This window comes from Pinus tabuliformis, chromosome 1_1 (genome assembly GCF_031772625.1).
Source record: "Pinus tabuliformis cultivar Carrire ecotype Pingquan chromosome 1_1, CPIR1, whole genome shotgun sequence".
In the NCBI taxonomy this organism is placed as follows: domain Eukaryota; kingdom Viridiplantae; phylum Streptophyta; class Pinopsida; order Pinales; family Pinaceae; genus Pinus; species Pinus tabuliformis.
The window spans coordinates 164293516-164314133 of NC_142297.1; positions in this window are offsets into that span (position 1 = coordinate 164293516).

A 20618-nucleotide genomic window follows, 5' to 3' on the forward strand; every position below is an offset into this window, starting at 1 on the left:
TTGTTGTTACTAATAGTCGATTATTATGAATTACAGTGTTGTAAATATACATACTTATGTTCGTCAGTGATGCTATTGTCAGCATTTCTTTGGTTCTGTTTTTTTGGCACATATATTCCTTTGTATTTCATATTTTTCTAGGTAGTCGGTGATAATGACTAAGTATAGTTTGCATAGGATCATTTTGGGTTTACTACATATGGACGATGAGGATGATGCACATGTAAATGGTTTTTATTTTTTATTTTTTTAGTAATGAAATTTATTCTTTCAGTGTTTCTCTTATTCAATTTCCTTGTCAATCCTGTAGCCTTAAGAGCGTACATAAATTTATTACTAATACATGTTTATTTCTTTATTGTACTCATTATTCCCTGACTAGCATTCTATAATAACTCCCTATGATTTTCACTTTTATTTGTATACATATGTATTTTCCACCTAACTTCTTCTTGTTACTTCTCTGAGTGCTTAAACTTAATTATCAAAAATTTCATATTTATTATTAGAAGAAAACCCTATCTTATTGAAATCCAATTGAATGTGTATTTTGTTAGTTAGTTAACATTAGTTATGGTTAGGAAATGGTAACTCTATTTTTTCTATCACTATGTTCCTATGTTACTTTACCCATTCCTCTAGTTATATGAGTCACACTTACTCACTTACTTAATACGAAATTCAGCTCTCTAGCAACATGCATGCTCTCTGCTACAAACATATATGTTTTCTTGATTACGGAATTAGAACCCTTTAAAAATCTTGATATGGTAGACTAGGAGATAGTGGAAAACCTACTTCAAGAATAAGAATCAAATTTTATACTTGCATGCCTAAAAAATTATAATTATTTAATTAAAATTACTATGATTCACTTCATATGCTCACATAATGAAATTTTCCTATAACTATTATTAGCAGATTGGGGAATCTTAACCTATTCATGAAAAATGGAACGTATACATGTGTCTACATTTTACATACGAATCCTCATCAAACATTATTTTAGAAAGGTGATTATCACTTAAATGAAACAAAAAAAAATTAATTGATATTCCCTTACTAATAAAACTATAATCATAGTTCTATCATCAATGGTTGTCTGGAAATTTCTTAGGACTGAACATATTTCCTCCCAACCATGAATTGTCCTTACTAGTTCCCCTCGAGCTAAGATATAGTTGCCCTTAGAATCAACAACTCCCTTGATTCCTTGGTGGTTTATTTTATATGTTTTCTTCCCACCATATTTTAGCAGTGTCCCACTTTTTGGTCTACCAACCCTTTTGCCTAGACCTTTTGTTGTTGTTCTTGTTTTCGAAAAAGATTCTTTCCTTTTTTTAAATCCCGCCTTTTTCTATCGCAACATTTTGTTCCATTCGGACTCACTATATTTGTCCAACTAAGTGATTTAATATGACCTTTATTTCTCATCATATTAAATCCATTTATTTCTTATTATTTTCTCCTAGGGATTTTTAGGAGATTTTTAGGAAGTTCTATCTTGGACTTAACCAACAACAGTGGTTTCCTACATGACAAGAAATTTTCTAACTCTAGTGCTCTTTTCCCAATTATTTTCCAACATTTTATTTATTACAATAATAAAATCGATTACATCATCATAAAATTTTAAACATGGATTCCATATCCATCCAATCCAGTAATAATTCCATGTCTAAATAGTCAACATTAAAATAGAAAATAGAGGCGTAGTACATCTTCCTCCCCTTTTTTATTCAGCATCGTTATCAGTGCTAGAAGTCTAATTATTTTCCTTCTAGGACAATGCTCAAAATGGCTCCTGCATTTTGTCTTCCATCTCCCATGTGGCCTCCTTGGGAGTAAAGTCCTTCCATTTCACTTTAACCTGAGCAATGGCTCGATTCTGGAGCAAGGTTTCTCTCCAATCTAAGATGTGAAGTGGTTCTATCAGTAAGTCTCCTTTTGGTTCAAACTGTATCAAATTCCAATCAATTATGTGAGAGTTAACATGACTATATTTCTTTAGCAAAGACACATGAAAAACATTGTGTACTCTTATATAGCTGGGAAATGCTAGTTGATATGCTACAGGTCGAATTCTACCTAAAATTTCAAAAGAACTGGAGAACTATGGCGCTTATTTAGGATAGGTTCCCATCCTCAAGGTGCTCTTTCTTGGTTTTACATTTACATACACATGTTATCCAATTTTAAATTCCATGTTTTTTTCTTTTTCAGCCCACATAACGTTTTTGTCTATCTTATGCAGTTTTTAGGTTCTCTCTCACTTTTCTCACCACTTGTTTTGTTTTCTGTAGTTCATTAGGTCCTCAAATTAGCCCATCTTCAGGATGACTCCACGTAGAAGGCATGTGGCATTTACTTCCATATGATTATTCAAAAGGGCACATTTTTATAGAAGCTTGATAACTATTTTTATATCCAAATTCTACTACATGTAGGAAATCTTCCCACTTGGTAGGTGTTTCCATGACATACATTCTTAACATTTCCTCCAGAATTTGGTTAGTTCTTTCATTTTTCCCATCAGTTTGGTGGTGATAAATTATACTAACATTAAGCTGAGTCCCCATCCCTCCACACAAGGCCTTCCAATATTTGGAAGTAAATTTAGCATCCCTATCATATATTACCGTTTTTGGTACACCATGTAATCGAAAGATTTCCCTCATAGAGATGTTTGTAATATATGTCGTTCCAAATGTAGATTGTGCTGATATAAAGTGTCTTGCCTTACAAATTTTGTCTACCACCACCATTATTGAGTCATGTTGTATTCTTATTCACAGGAGTCCAGTAATAAATTCTAGAGAAATCACTTACCGTTTCATTCCATAATGGGTAGTGGATTTAATAGTCCAATTGGGTGTCAATGTTCTATCTTCACTTGCTAACATTCTATAAATTTGAATAAATATTATGCCACTTCCTTCTTCATACTAAGAAAATAAATTATTTACTTAGTACAATAATATTTTTTAAATAACTAGGGTGTCTGACATACGGTTTCTTATTATGAGCATTTAATATTAGTTGTTTCAGATCATGGGCATTTGAATATAAAGTTTAATTTTGTAAGTTAACCTTTTATTTTATTATATATATATATATATATATATATATATATATATATATATATATATATATATATATATATATATGTATGTATGTATGTATGTATGTATGTATGTATGTATGTATGTATGTATGTATGTATTTTTTTTTTTTTTTTCTTTTTTTCTTTTTTTTTTTTTCTGAATTTTCAACATTCCAAAACATTAGAGAAATTTTGAGGTCTAAAATTGGCCACCTAAAGAACATTATAAAATAATAGTGTAAATAATAAAATAAGATTAGATTACCTCATCAAGTTTTGGAGGGAAGAAAGAAAAAAAAAATACTTTTTCAACTTATCTCGCTATGATTTTACTAGAATTTCTAGTGGGAATACTTGTTGGACCCTGCTACATGAAAATATCAAATACATGAAAAACGTGATTACAATCACGTTCTTTCATGTATTTCTCATTTTTCTTGTAGTAGGGTCCATTGAAATTACACAACATGGGTACTCCTTCGATGAAAATTAAATTATGCATCCAACTAGTGCTCTTGACCAAAATTTGAGTAAAATCATAGGAAGATAAGTTGAAAATATAATTTGTGTTCATTGTTTTGGACCCGCAAACATGTCAAGGGATCTCCCTAGTAAGAATTCCCAATTAGATGTTAGACCATTTGGTGTAGGAGTCCCAACAGTGGGTCATACGGTAATGCCTTAACCGTGATTTTGCACAGAGGCAAGTGAGATAACTTTGTTGGTATCAAGGGTGTGATATATCCAGTGAGCCAAGGAAGGTGCATGAGAGGTTCTAACACACTGGGGTTGAGATGAGTGCGCCCATTGGAAACCTTTGATAGCAAAGAGTTAAGAAGGGAACACACAAGCAAAGATGCATCACAACATGTAAGGCAAGTTAGTTAGCAATCCAAATTGATGGTTAAACCAACCACACATTTTAGAAAGATTCATACATACATACACAGAAAGCTATACATGCATGAGTAAGAAAACAGATACATATATCATTCAGAGTAAACTAGATAGCATAGAATACAATACAACATGTGCATGAAATGTGTTGGCGCTTGTTATATTAAGAAGTGTAAGTTCCAGTCATGCAATACATCCATGTCCAACCACTAGTTCCGACAGCGGAACGATACAGCCATAACTTCCTCCTCCTCCAAATAGATGTACTAGCTCTGCACGGTGGAGAAGCCAAGTCTCGTTACAATATTGTCCAAGCTCTCTCTAAGATAGTCCTATCGGAAGCTTGGTTAACTAAAAGCCTTTATAATGAGTTATGAGGGACTATTTATAGCAAAGGGTGGGGTAACCCTTGGAATTCCCCTCTATGACAGTTAATTTACCCTCATGACTCTTCATCTACTCTATGACTGTTACGTCTACTATCGACACTTGAACTTACACTTTACAAGATGTTACATTACAATGCACATGTACCCATGTGGGACAAAATGGCTTGAGCAGGTCTTATTAGACATCACTATGACTTGGACAACTGTTGGAATACCAACTCTTAGACATCTTCGTTATGATTGACAGTAGCAAAACTAATGGCAAGATCGGTAGTCTGCGATGGTGTCCTTGTGTTCCAAGGTGACATCTTTCTAGAACTTGACTCTTGCCTCCATAGCATCTGGGTACACTACTCGGGCTCCTCTGTCCAACTCGTCTGAAAGCATGCACATAATTTTCTTCAATGTGACTAGACCAACAACATACTTGTGCATGATGTCTACACTAATGGGCAAGTCTGGGCTAGTGGTAATGTGCATTAACTCATCAAAGTATGAGTCAAGCTCTAGTCAGACTTGTGCTTTTGTCTTCAGCTAGGTGAGAGTCCTAATATATGGGATCCATGTGCGCGCACCACAACATCCATACTCTTGAATACACATGCATGGGAAGAATGTAGACTAGTGATGATTTGTGGGAGCTCTTCATAGTTCTTGATCTGACTCCAGATGCATGCCTTCAGCTCGACCACTTTGGGCTTCACTATCGTAGGAAAGTGAAGCGGGGCTCCTTTGTATCTCATCGTCCATGTTTGCATGTAATCAATAGCAGCATGAATGTTCAACAAGATACGTGCTCTTCTAGCACGTCGCTACTGCCATCCGTTGAGATGGACAACTGCCTTATACAAGGTACCAAACTTTGAATACAATGCTCACATAACTGTGTCAAGGGAAAATACATCATCTAGTATTTCCTTCTTCAGTTCAGCTCGGGTAACGCTATCACCAACTCTCCTCCTTGCCTTGTTGTTTGTAGCTCCTTAGCCATTCGCTCATTCTTAGTTATCAGAAAGTGAACACTTGAGATAGTGGCTTCGATATATGCTCTAGTGGCATCGGCCAAGACTATTGGATGGTTGCGCACATCAGACACGATCACTCATTCTTCATACTACACAGGAGATGTATGATCCTCCATAGTTGACACTCTACGAGATTACATAACTCTCTGTTGAGATTCGTCGAATGAGATGTTATACATCTCTCCTTCTGGTTGATCTCCAAGGATATTAGTGTATCCCTGGTCACTTGGGACTTGCTCATATTTTGGATGCGATGAAGCTGGTGGGTTGACCTTTTGGTGGTGAGGAATGAGGTCAATTTCTTTCTCTAGCTCCTGCTACTCCATATCCATATCCAACTGTTGAATTTCTATCTATCTCATAAGAGAAGTCCTGCTCCTCTGATGGTTCACCTTGCTTGCTTGACGCCAGCTATTCTGATAAGTCCACTACCTACACAGGCATTGTTTCATCCATCTGCATATGTTGCACCCCCTGCTATACCTGTTGCTACTGTGCTTCCCTCTCCTTTTTGTGCAGCTCTTATTCCTTTCATAGTTTCTCCTTGAACTCATGCAACTCCTTCTCTGTTTCCTCCATCCTTCATTTCTCCCTTTGCCTTTGCATGATCCACTTATCACGTTGTTTCCTCTTCTCATCTATAGCCATAGTTGCCTTCTCTACAAGTGGATCTATTCAGAAATTCCATCTTTTCTCTTCCTCCATGCGATCCACAATCTTCCTCTTGCCTTTGTTGCTCACTGGTATGTTCACCTCTACTGCTGTTGCTGTTTTTGGTGCTCTCCGGGATGTTGCTTCGCTAACCACTCCACAACGAAGCTGACCTATTCATTGGGTCTGGAGAAACTGTAGCAATATCTCCATGGGTCCTCCTCTACCCAATGAAATGCCTTGTGGACCCAGCTGAATTGTACTCTCGTGCATTGATCTTTCATAAGACAATGTGGATCATACGGATTGTAAATTCAGAGGTTAAATGGATACTTCTTCATCTGCTCTGCTTGAACATTCATGTGCTTGAAACTTCAGATCCCATATAGACCAATGCGCAGTGGAAGAGCGGGCCAAGCTGCCTTCTTCTTCCGATGTAGCCTAGATGTCAATCTTGCCGAGATGTGATATGCTACTTCCTGCATGATGAGCACGTCCAAGGAAAACTTCAATAGAACATGCGGAGGATTCTTCGCACTATACATTCATATGAAGGGATCAGATGGCGAGGCACACCAATCAGATATGTCTATTAGTGCATCCATTGTTGCCATCGACATGTAGCGTGGATCCAGTTCGAATATCATCTTGTAGATCGAGGTGAAAAAATGATCGAACAGTCATGTGTTAACTCCTCTGAAGCTGCATTCGAACAACAACTTACAATAAGTGTTGACAACAGTCTCTGTTAGTGACCATGCCCACTTCAAGCCCAAGAACTCTTGTTGGGCACAGACTACATCCAAGATATAAGCGGACATGTAGATTTCTACTTGCATACCTTTGGGCAGTTGTCAAGCCCTTGTTACCTGTTCATTCAACTGATGATCCAACATGTCAGATCAGTTGCATGGTTTTCCCTCTCTGGCCTGTCAGTCCAGCGTGATCACCCAACTCTGTGGGAAGGTTATTGTGCTTTCTTGGCCATTTGGCTGACATGAAAAAATTACCAAATATTGATATGACTTCTACAGTATCTTCTTCATGTAGACCTGGTTGGATGTCATCCTAAATCTAGCCCTCTCCTTTACCCATTTCTTCAAAATGTCTCTCGAGTTGGCATTGTTGCTTGGGAAGCTTAAGGGAGTCTCCATGATAGTCACGATCTCCAACATATCATACATCTCATCATAATCCTCTGCCCTGAAGGTTATAATTTTCGTCTCGCTAACACTACTCAAGGTCATCGTCTCAGGATCAGTGTGTGAGAGGATCCAGTGTATCATGTCTACACATGTGAATGCGGGGTATCTGCATGCAATATAGTACAAGATGAACTTGTGGATGTTCACGTATATCTGGCGGTCTTCGAGGTCTCCCCAAAATGTGCCTGTAAATACATCATTGACCTCTTTCCATATCAGTTTGATGTCCTTGTCTAGAATCATCTTGGTATCTTCATAGATGAGTACACTTGCGGACACTCGCTCAACCGCTGCTCCAGTTGCACTTCCACCAGTGTCCTTTGATCATGCACTCTTAGAGTCCATTGATCCTAAACTGTCAAGAGGCAGACAAACACCTGCTAGATCTAGAGATAAAGAGACATGCATGGAAAGAAATTTGTCAGTGAAAACCAAAGAAAATTTGAGGAGTGACATAACACATACCTAGGGATTGATAGGCAAATATTGTGCAATTTCTTCTGGGAGGTAGGGTGATTGGCTACCAGAGCTACGCAAAAGGAAGTTTGGACTGTCTAGGAGGCATGATTGGCTGTTGGGATTGCACAATGCACAATCCAGGTTTACTGCTAACTATTGGAATTACGCCATCCGCAATTTCAGTTGGCAATGGTCGCAGGCTCAGTGACTACATTACGCAATGTTTTGGGCCAGTAGTCACTGTCCCTCAGAATTGAACAAATTAGGCCTGGGGAATAGCTGTTGGGCAGAAATTCACATATCTGGAGGGGAAGGCAGAGCCTTCCTTCTTCAGGTTGCACAATGTTGTCTTGGTTAGGCAGAGTCCGGGCCAAGGCTACACATACCCATCGACAGGCAACTGAATGCAAATGTGAAAGTGAATACATAGAGATATTGAGTGTAATCATAAGCAAATTATCGTGCATGAAAACAGTGAATGAAAGATTCAAAAAATGGAACAACATGCATGTTGGTACAACGGGTTTCCGAATCGATGATCATTCGTGCAAAACAATTGCATGTATGCGACAACAGTGAGATGGCAACGAAAACTGAAATGGTGCTAGTACAAGCTAGTATGCATGTAAATGACAGAAAACATTCAAAGAAATCAAGCAAATAGAACTCATACAAGTGAAAACGTAAAAAGCGACAAAAATTCTAAAAAGACAAGTTTACTCCACTTACCAATGAATAGATGTGTCGAAGAGTCCTGGATGTGATGTGGGATGTCAGAGCTCCAAGATCGATATGGAAGAATGAGATATGATGTGTCGAATAAATAAGTTTGGGCTCATGACGTGCATGCCACAAATCTAGGAAAAAGTGACACTTGGAGGAAATATTCTAAAATGATCTTTGCATGTAACCTCCAGCTGCTAAAAATAGCTCCCTAAAATCTTGGGATGCTTTTTGCATGTTTCTTTTTCTATTTCGGGAAAAATCAAGCCATGCATGCAAGTCAAGTTTCCTTAGTCTCGGGTGGAACTGGTCAACCCAACTACACATGCAAGAGGTTGCTCAACTATTGGGAGAAAATTCACATTTCTGGAAAGGAGTTGGGCTGACTACCCAGGAGATTTACACAATTTCTGGGCAGAGCAGCTGACTATTGCCTAGGACTGTGCAATTCCCGGGCTGAGCATCCCTGTTGGGGGGAATTACGCAATTTTTTGGATGAATCTTGACTAGCGGAATTGTGCAATTCTAGAGCCCAGCAGGTTGCCAGATTGAATTGTAGAATTTTTGGAGGGAAGGCTGGTTTCCCTCCATAATTACACAATTTCTTGAAGGAGCTGCTCAGCTTGCAGCTGGACCATGTCTAGAGAAACAACCTCTGAGGGGAATGCATCAAGCTTTGATAGACAGGTTGCCTTTCTGCAAGGAAAACACTGAAGCTTGTGTACTTGACGAAGCAAGACATGTTGTTGTGAAAGGTTGGTAGGGAGGCTCCAAAAAGAAGCTAAGGAAAAATTTTGGAGGGTGGTTGTATTCACCACATAAAGTTGAAAAAATAGTTTTATTTATTTTTTCTTATCTTTTTACCTTTCTACTCAAAAAAGGGTGAATCATCCCCCATGGTTGACATCATCATGTTGAATCTTATTGGTTGTCATAAAGTTGAATTCTATTATACATGTTTGTTATGACTATTTTTTACCTTAAAATTTCTCTAATGCTTCTACTTGTATTTTTTGCAGAATTTCTTGATAAATTTGATCCTCTTGTATTGAATTTCGAACACATTCAACAAAATTTGTGGTGACAATGTTAACAAAAATTTCCATTAGTTCATTTCCATGCCTACTTAATGCATCTACCAAATTATTTTCCTTCCCCTTATTAAGTTTTATATCAAACAATTTGAAAAGTCATCCACCCATCTTGTCTAGCATTGAGATTTGGTTGGCTAAAAAAATATTTCAAGCTAATGTGTTCAATCACTAGTGTGAACTTTTTACCCAATAAGTAGTGCATCAACATTTTTAATGCATGTATTACCACGACCAAATCTAAAGTCATATATTACATAATTTTTTTCATGTGTTTTCAATTCCCTATATCCATAGGCCAGTACACACCAATCCTACATTAAGACTCCACCTAATCCCTCCAAACAAGCATCTGTTCATACAACAAATTCCTTTTTTGGGTCTGTAATCCATAAACTACGTGTTATTGTTAATAAATGCTTTAGTTTATAAAAAATTTCATGACACTTGCTTGTCCACTCAAATGTTTTCCCTTTTATTTGTAATTGGTAGGATAGGCCAGTTTTGAAAAACCTTCAATGGACCTTCTATAGTATGCTATAATTCCCATGAAGGATCGAAAATTTGACACAACCTTAGGCAAGGGCCAGTTCAAAATGGGCCTAACCTTTTCCAAACCAATAGACAATCCTTCTTTTGAAATGACAAGACCTAGATATTGTATTTTGTGCTTACAAAACTCACATTTACTAAACTTTGCATATAATTAATGCTTTCTCAAAGTTTACAATATTAGTATCAAATGTTCTTTATTCTCCTCTTCATGTTTGGAATACAGAAAAATGTCATCTATAAACACCAACACAAACCTATGAAGGTTCTTACTAAGAACATTATTCATTAAACACATAAATGGCATTGGTGCATTTGTAAGACCAAATCGTAGTGACCATATTTGGTTCGAAAAGTTGTTTTATGAATATATTCATCCTTTATTCTTAACTTGTGATACCCAATTCTCATATAGTTTTTTGAGAATATGTTTACCCCTATTACTTGATCAAACAGATCATTTATTTGTGGCAATGAGTATTTTTTTCATGGTCAAATTGTTTAATTGTATGTATTCTATGCACATTCTAAATGTGCCATCCTTCTTCTTCGCAAATAGTATTGGGGCTCCCCATGATGAAACATTAGGTCTAATATAACCTTTAATTAGTAGTACATGTAACTGCATTTTCAGTTCAAATAAATCTGGGATACTTATTCGATAAGGCGCTCTAGACATTCGGGTAGCCCCTAGTACTAAATTAGTAAATAAATATATGTATTTACGGGGAGCTAGTCTTAGAATTTCTTCTAGAAATACATCTTTGAACTCCCTAATTACGGGTAGCTCCTCTAAATTTTGATTTTAATATTTCCAAATATTCTCTTCAATTTGAACAATAAATAGTTTACAACCTTTTCTTTCACATAGTTTTCATTTGTAATGTTGAAATCTATCCAACTAAAATGGGTTTTGCCATGCCTTTTATCAACGACGTTATTCCTTCTTGATTTACACAGCTTATTGTTCTCTTTGGGTAGCTTATTATAGCTCTAAGTTCTTCCATCAAGTCTATACCTATTATTACATCAGATGATCCTAAAGGAAGCATATTTAAGTAAAATGCAATTGGAAAACCATTTATATCTATACGGCATTGTCTTACATGGCTAGTTACTTTTCCCTTTGTGTTTATTTCTAGTTGTACCAGCCATGCATTCTTAAATTTTTCAGCTTTTAGCTTAAATTTTCTATAATTTGAGGAATAATATAACTAATACTAGCCCTTGGGTCAATTAATACAGAGACAAAATGGTTCAATATAGTACCTTCAATCTCAATCATAGTGGATTGGTGCTCTGCTTGTCTATCCTCCAATGTTGCACTTATTTTTGGAATGTTCCTTGCAATATCATTTACTATTGTTGCTTCATGTACTAGTGATGTACTGCTTGTATATTTTGAAGATACCTCATTTCATGCAGGAAGTCCCTTAATAAGTGAGGTTCTCCACACCCCCAACATTTTAAAGGTTCTCTCTCTTTAATCTCACTTGTTTTTTATTATTCAACTACACGGAATTTGACCCAGTTTGCAATTATGTAGGTTGAGTTGAATTACTTCTTCTGAACTTATTTCATTGTTGTTCGCTTCCAAAAATGTTAAAGTATACAAGTTTTTGTCCTTTTGTCCCTCTTCAATATTTATTTTTGTCCTCATTTTTCCATGTTTTCGAGCCTTCTCCTCTATTTTCAAATTGTTGATAACAAAATATTTCTTTCCTCACTGCTTCATCCATTGATTTAGAATTGTTGACCTCAACCCTTTATTTATAAGGGACAAGTAAGTGGTTTAAAAACCTTTGCACTTTGGGTTTCTCTTCCTTGATGTAGTGAACATAATGTAGTAAATTGGTGAATTTAGCCATAAACTAATCTATAGTTAAGTGTCCTTGTTGGGAGCAAGAATTGCAATTGAGCAAACTCCTTCAACAATTAATTGTCAACCTGGGGGTTTCGTAAACTTAGAGGCAAAGCAAGGGAAATTACAGAAATTATATGAACTTTTCCTAACTCTATTTCTACTTCCTTAATTAGAATCTTGGAGAATCGAAAAGAAAAAATCACCTAGCAATTTATAGCAAAGAAATTCTAGTGCTGGAATATGAAAGAAAGTACTTTTGCAAAGAAATAAATAAAAGGAAATTTCAAATTCTTGTAAGCAATCCTGATTAATTGAAATGGAAATCTATGTCTATCTTCAATATAGTTGTATGTCAAATTAGTAGTTGGACCCTTGAAGATATCTAACTTCTTTATAGATCTTTCTCCTTGCCCTAAGTTGTTATTCCTGTACTTCTGCAATATTCTTGCACTAGTACCGGAACAAATTTTATATGTTGGAAGTATATTCTACACTTGTACTTAATATTTATGTCCTCGTGCAGGGGATCTAAGTCTTGGGACTAGAGCACTCTGTTCCTGTATCAGAATATTGATTCTGTATTGGAACAGAGATTCTTGCACCAAGTTTTCAAATTTCTTTTATAAAAGAATAAAGAGTGTGTTAACTTAAGAAAAGAATTTGCAAAGGTGAACAAAACTTTAAAAAGGATTTCACAAATAGAAAAATGCTTCAACCCACTTAACTTAAAAATAAGAATTAACTTCGAAAGTCAAAGCACACTTTTCTCCAATCAAGGAACTCTTTCATGCAACTAAAGAAATCATCTAATTCTGACATCAAACTTTTGTCCCTATAATAGTTATTCACATAAATCTGATCTACCTTTTTAATCCTTTTAATTTAGAAAGGTTCACTTTGAATAATTAGATATGAAGTTCGATCCTTTCCTCAAAAGTGTAAAGTGCGAGTACAAACTAATGCGTTATAACAACGTTCATTCCTTAAGCATATTCAATCCATAATACCAAGAATACTTCTAAAAGATGAACACTCACTTGCAGAAATGCCTCAAGATCCTTGTGACAGAAAAGAATGAAAAACTTCGTTGTAATGAACCAAAGAAATCAAATTGCAGAATTATAAATGCATTAGTACAGGAATAACGTGCTTGCACGATCTCGACAAAAATATTACTAAGCTTTGAAAAGAAAATTAAAAAAGGGTAAGATCAAACTTAGTTAAGCATGCACACCACAGATCCGTCACACAATAACTATAAATGAAATTGAACCTGAACTTTGTGAAAGAATAGAAGCATCTACTTTAATTCACACCTTGCATTAAAACGAAATCAACGCACCTTTAACGAGAAAGAAGAATGCAAGGGAGAACGAGTTGGGTTGATTGGGCCCTAGGCAACCAGCTCGTTTCCCTGTCTAGGAAACTTGGAAACTTAGCTCTTAGTAACGCATCAACGTATAATTAGAACACAGGATTGAAACAACATGGCACAGTCCCTTTATATTTAATTTTAGAATTAGCAAATGTACATGATGAAATAGAATCCAGCCCAGAACGAGGGCAATACGAACAACATTGCAAAACACCAAAGTTACAGAAGCATAGCTATCGATCCACTCACTACCATTTTCTATCTAAATCCCACATTATATACATCCCTTTAGGCTTGTGGCCATAACAAAGTTACATTTCGCATTACAATCTAAGCCTTTCCATTGTAACGAAATAGCAACAACATTACATTCCAAGCCTTTCGGCTATAATAAAACACTAAACTTAAGCATTTGGCTAGCGACTTGATCTATCATATTCCTAACTTATCTCAGGCCTAAGCCTAACTCGAGATGACTGATTCTGAATGCGATTTCCACGTTAGGTAGTGAGCTGTCACGAAAGTTTAGGATTCGCTAGCGGTGCAAGAATCCTACCTGCACTCGACCATGCTAAAGAAATGATTAATACGTTGCTTACGAGGTACTTTAGGAAAGAAGATATTAGTTGCAAAGAATATTAAAGGTATAAAATCTATAACAAATAATTAATTAACTACGTTTGTGACCCTTAAATGTGAAATATAAAGCTAGTGCAGGAAAAGGCATGATTCTTGGAATAGTGCAGGAATAAGGAGGTTGCGAGGTTAAAACAGAGGTCTAAGGTTATGAATTTGAAGTAGGAAAGGGGTTAAAAATTAAGCAATTTGGCCTACCAATAGTCCTAATTTCACTCATGGAATTCCATTTCCCAATCATCATAGTATCATCCATTTATATATTTAGACTTGAATTTTTTCTGTAACTCTTCCCAAGGTACTATTTTTTCCTTCAGGGTATGCATTACTTTGACCTCCTCCAACCAAAGGGCATTTTTCTCTTATAGGTTATAAATGGTCACTCTATCCTTCAAATTACTGTAACACTCATAAACTTGGAAATACTTTTTCATATTGAGAATCCATGCCTCCCTATCCTCCTACTTTCCACCATCAAATGTAGGAGGTTTCATTTTCTTGAACTCTCCTTACAACTCCATTTTCTTCTTCCTTTTTTATTTATATGGTTGTGGATATGATTTGTATGATTCACTTCCACTATGAGACTTTTTTTTTTGTCTCGACATCTTTTATTTTTAGGGGTTCCACCTTTTCTCAATCCCCCACTTTCTTTGTGGTTTTATGACTATATTTCTCTATTATGTCCCGTATCAACCATTCTTGTTCCTCAGTAACCTTTAACAAACATTCATGATTGGTTCTAAGGTGAACAAGATAATGTTGAATACTTCTCATGATCTCCATAAATTGAGTTGTTGGTGGGGTATTTCCTCCTCCCAACTCCACATAAATTCCTTCTCCCTCTACCATACGTAGATCTGAAACATCTTCCATTTTGTCCTATAACATTGCTTCACTTGAGTACCCTATAGTCAACACAACCCATCATTAGTTTGCACATTTTAAAATAATACATAATTCTATTCAAGTGTATTAAATGTGGTGGTTCCCTGTAGGCCTAGTCTTTTGCCCCCTTTATGTCACATCCCTCATTTAATTTTATTTTTTTAACTAATTCAAAGTACCAAGGTAATAAGAATTTTCAAAGTAGGAATGAATATGGTTTTATTGTTTTTTAAGTCTTTCTATAACCAAGAAATATATATTTCTTACTCTCTTTTTTCATAGTTACTCTTCGTACTATATGGTTTCTTTGGCTTCAAATTTAGATACATTACCACAAAGGGTCTCATCTTTTATTTCACTACCATTAACTTCTTTCATAGGGTGTGTGCACTATATAGTCACAAACCACCTCAATGTGCTTGACATTATACCTTAGCTTCGATTTTAATTTATTATTTATTTATGAGTTAATTCTTTATATGAAATATCCTGATGGAATTAGAGAGATAAATCCTAGAGGTGTGTTTTTGGTGTTTCCCTTGTCCTTTTGTTGGGTTGCACCTAGTGGCTTTCGAATCTCTACACATCAGACAATCATGTGACTGCCATGTGAATTCCTTTATCGTCATATCCAATGGTGGGGAGTACTTTGTGTTCATCCAAGGGTTGTGGTTAATTTTGGGTAAAACTAACCCTAAACCCTTAGTGCCTGAGATTCATTTTTCCATTTTCCACCCTCATCACTTTATAGAGCATCACCATCAAGATTGAGGGTTTCTTGGCACTTGCTACGAATTGCAGTTGATAATTGGTTCCCTTCCACCTATAGTGGTCTCATCACAACAGGTGGGTAGATATTGAGAAATGTAACTAGTATGATTTGTGGATAGATCCTTTTTTTTTTCTCACACGTCACTCTTTCCAATTGTTTGGAGCTATCTAATTCTGCCTTGATTCTCAATTGTGAAAAATGTTAGCTTATAGTCTTAGGGGTTTTACAATCCAATGAGCTGAACTTTCTATCATATGTATAATTGAAATTACTATTTCCATTTATTTAATTCTATTTTAATAGATACTTCAAAAAATGATGATTAAATCCCAATGAAAAAGTATTGTGTCTTATTTTCACCTGTATTCATGGGAACTTCTGTCATTACTAATAGTTAGTGATTATGAATTACAGTGTTTTAAATTTACATACTTATGTTTTTTCAGTGATGTTATTTTCAGCATTTCTTTAGTTCTTTTTTTGGCTCAGAAATTCCCTTTGTATTTGAAATATTTATGGGTAGTCAATGATAAGGACTAAGTACAATTCTCATATGATCATTTTGGGTTTACTGCATATGGAAGATGAGGATGATACAAATGTAAATGGTTTTCTTTTCTTTTTTTGTAATGAAAATGATTCTTTCAAGCCTACTCTTATTGGACTACCTGGTTTTTCTAAATTCATTGTCAGTCCTGTAGCCTTCAAAGTGTACAAAAATTTACTAATCCATTTTATTTCCATATTGCACTCATTGTTCTGTAACTAACAATCTAGAATAACTCCCTATGATTTTCAATTTTCTTTGCATAATATGTATTTTCCACCTAACTTCTTTTGGTTACATCTCTGAGCACTTAAACTTAATTATCGAAATTTCCATATTTATTATTAGATGAAAACCATATCTTATTGAAATCAAATTGAATGTGAAATTTATTAATTAGTTAACATTAGTTATGGTTAGGTAATGGTAACTTTATTGTTTCTATCACTCACCTATCACTATGTTCTTCTGTTACTTGACCCATTCCTCTAGTTATCTGAATTACACTTGCTTATTTAATATGAAATTCAATTCTCTAGCAACATCCATGCTTTGTCATTACAAACATATATTTTTTCTTGATTACATAACTAACCCCCTTTCAGAATCCTGATATGGTAGACAAGGAGATAGTGGCAGACCTACATCAAGAATACAAATTGATTTATATAATTGCATGCATAAAACAAATATTTAAATCAAAGTCATGTGATTCACTTTGTGTGCTTTCATAATGAAATTTTTCTATCACTATGATTAGCAGATTTAAGAATCTTAACTTGGTCATGTAAAACCAAACATATACGTGTGTCTATATTTTACATACCAATCCTCATTAGACATTATTTCAGTAAGGTCATTATCACATAAATGAAACAACCGAAAGTTAACTAATATTCCCTTATTAAAAAAAGTATAATAAGAGTTCTACCCACTACAGGTGTCTAGAAATTTTTCAGCACTAAGCACCTTTCCTCCTAACCATGAACTGTGCCTACCATTTCTCCCTGAGATAATATTTTCTTTCCCTCAAAATCAACAACCCCCTTGATGCCTTGGTGGTTTATTTTATATGTTTTCTTCTTAGAATATTTTAGCAGCATCCTAAAAACTTAACCCTTTTGCTTGACTTTTTCTCCTGCTGTGGGGTCGTTAATATGCCATGATTATTGTCACGTGTGAACGTTTATTCCACCCATTCCCACCATTCTTCATCATGACATTTATTATAATTTATCATTTAAATCCATTTTATAAATAATTTATGCTCTCATGGATGAATATTATTTATTCTCTTTTATTTTTCATAAATTGATTATTATGCATTATTTTACCAATGATAGTTCTAATAAGTTGGTTGTAACATCATTCGCCATTTTTAGCCTCCAAGGTAACTTCCAGATTGAAGATTTGATTTTTAAATCAGCCAACTCAGAAATTCGCTGGTTTAAGGAGTGACAGTTTTGCGGTTAAGATTCTGAGCAAATGAAGACGAATTTGGAAAATCCGGAACATGGGTTTTGTCCAGAACGGGCCCAATTATCTTGGTAAAGAACAGTTTGCCCAAATTCGGCTTGTACAGGGAGAAACGCAGGGTTCTTTGAGCACGATTTTCTGGGATTTGCTGTTGCGGCCGCCCTCCAAATCTTAGCTGCAAACCCAAATCCGCCTTGTTCTTGTTGATCAATGGGTTGGAATCAACCTAAATTTGTAAGAGAAATCATGATTGTACTTATCCATGCTCTGATCCTTCTTTATTTAAAAGGAAACCAAAGATCAGAGGCGGGGCGGAAGGGAACGATTGTATTTTGTAATGATAAATTTCAGAACAGACTGTGATCATTAAGTTTCGTTGAGACCCGATCCTGTTATACTTTTGTTAATGCAATTAATGTAAAAGGCTTGGCGTTTATTTCTCCCTGCATCTGAAGTAAGTTTACGGCAAGTGTCCGTTGGAGCCGGGCCCGTAGCTTCCAATGGCACCGCCGTAAACTTACTTCAGATGCAGGGAGAAATAAACGCCAAGCCTTTTACATTAATTGCATTAACAAAAGTATAACAGGATCGGGTCTCAACGAAACTTAATGATCACAGTCTGTTCTGAAATTTATCATTACAAAATACAATCGTTCCCTTCCGTTTTGGCGCCGTTGCCGGGGAGAGTGTAGCCATTTCTAAAGAGTAGTGTGAATCTGATGAGTGCCTGCTAGGGAAGAGTTGGATCTTAAAAACGGAAGGTAAGAACCTGCGTACGGAGCATGTAAAAGCCCTGCTCCCCCGTCCGCTTTCCAGCAGGACTGTTAAAGAACCTAGGGTAGAGATAGATGCTTGAGTTTTTTGTGTGAATTATTAGGAAAAAGATAGAAATTTTTTTAAAAAATGAATCACATGATCTCACGCAAGTGGTGATGTAAGCACCACCCATTTCACTAACCGATTGACAGGAACATTTGAAGAAGGAGCCTCGAAGAAACACATAAAGAACATCTTAAACTATGGTAAGAAATGGCTCACGTTTCTACTTTTGAATTTCCTATCAAAGATCTAGGAGGAGTGACACAAATGCACATAATTCCCCCATCTTTACCAAATTTTCATGGTTTAGCAAATGAAGATCCACATACATTTATGTTTGAGTTTGAAATACTTTGTAGAGGATATGATTATTGTACTAATGATCAAAGATTGAAAGTGTTTCCTCTTACTCTAAAAGGAGCAGCTCTCCGATGGTTCATGAGCCTAGGTGGGAATTGCATCCAATCATGGGAGGACATGAAGAACATATTCTTGAAAAAGTACCAAGACTATTGCAAATCCAATGAAGATATTTTCTATATGATACAAGGGGAAGATGAAAGTTTGGAGGACTATGTAGATCGATTTCAATACAACCTTCAAAAATCAAAATATAAGCATTTGGAAAAAGAGATCTTAAAAACATTCCTTCTTAAAGGAATCAAAGATGAATTTTTAGAACTTTTAAATCTAATAGGAAAAGGTGATGTTTTTCAGTTATCATATGATGATGTTTGTGAGTTGTGCATAAGGTATTCAAGAGGAATCTTCAAGGCTGGTAAGAATCCTAGAGATGTTTTTTCTTTGTTTTCCAAATCTGCTACAAGAACAGGAGACATAAGAGCTGAAATCAATGTGTTATTTGAACATTTTAAAGTTGATTTTATTAGCTCTCTAAATGAAAAATTGGATGTTTTGCAGGTTCATAAAAATGAAGAATTTGATGAAGTGTTTTGTCCTCATGACCGAAAGGAGTATCTCATAGATACTCACTCTTCCTTATCTACGATGGAAGTAGCATATCAAAGAGGTAAGGAAGCTACAACAAGGCCTATAGGTATGGTTCAAAACACTTTTTCTCAATTATCATACTTGCATAATCCATTATGGAATGCTAATGTGTTAGGGCAGCCATGTCAATTTCAATATAACCACCTATCTTGTTTACAAGTTGGGCATGGTTCATCTTATGATGGCGTGACTACTCTCCCTCATCTTGTAGCACAAGCACATCCTCCATATTCTCCACCAGCTCTTTCACAACACCTTGCTTGCCCATTCACACAACCCAATCAGCCACATCATCAAAATGCTCCTGCTCAACTAATTTCACACCCCCACCATAATAAACCAGTACAACATGCTTACAATGTTGAGCTGGAAAATTTACCCACCCTTCCCACCCATTCTATCTCACATGTGTCATTAGAGAAAACCTACAATGAGATTCAGAATGTTTCAAATGCAAAAATTGTAGAAGTTATGGAAGAAAATGAGGTTTCTTTTACTATGCATCAACAAGCTATTTTAAAAGCTCAAGAACTTCATGATATGATGGCTATGTGAAATCAAAAAAATAAAGGATATATTGAAGATTGGTTTCACTCCATCATTTGTTTGCAACATCACTCTATGCTTCAACAATTTTTGATATCATTTTTTCAAGGGAAGCCACCTTCTCATACCCTAATTTTCATTAATATGCATTTTTCAAATTTGGGTATGTGCATACGTGAAGCCGTGTTTCGAAAATGGCTTCACTGGAAGTACTCATACACGTAGTCATATTCATCCTTCAATCAAAGTAGGTTAGTGAATAAAATAAAACAAAATAAGGACATAAATAAGTGCATTTTGTTCTTTTGTAAAACTAGGGTTTTTGTTGCAACATGCTATGCAAATCAACATCGGTGATCATTTTTTTTATAATTTGTGTATGTAGATGAATCATAATGGAAATAATAAGTTCTAAAAACACTCATTTTCATTTTTATCACCAATTTGAAAAAATGCTTGAATTTCATTTTTTTTTTGGCTTGCGGGCTTGATGAACTTTCTGGAAAAACAGTCGGGACAGTCATGTTTTGAGGGACCAAAAGTGAATATTTTTAAAACCTATTTCTACCCTAAGTAGCCCTTGATGTCT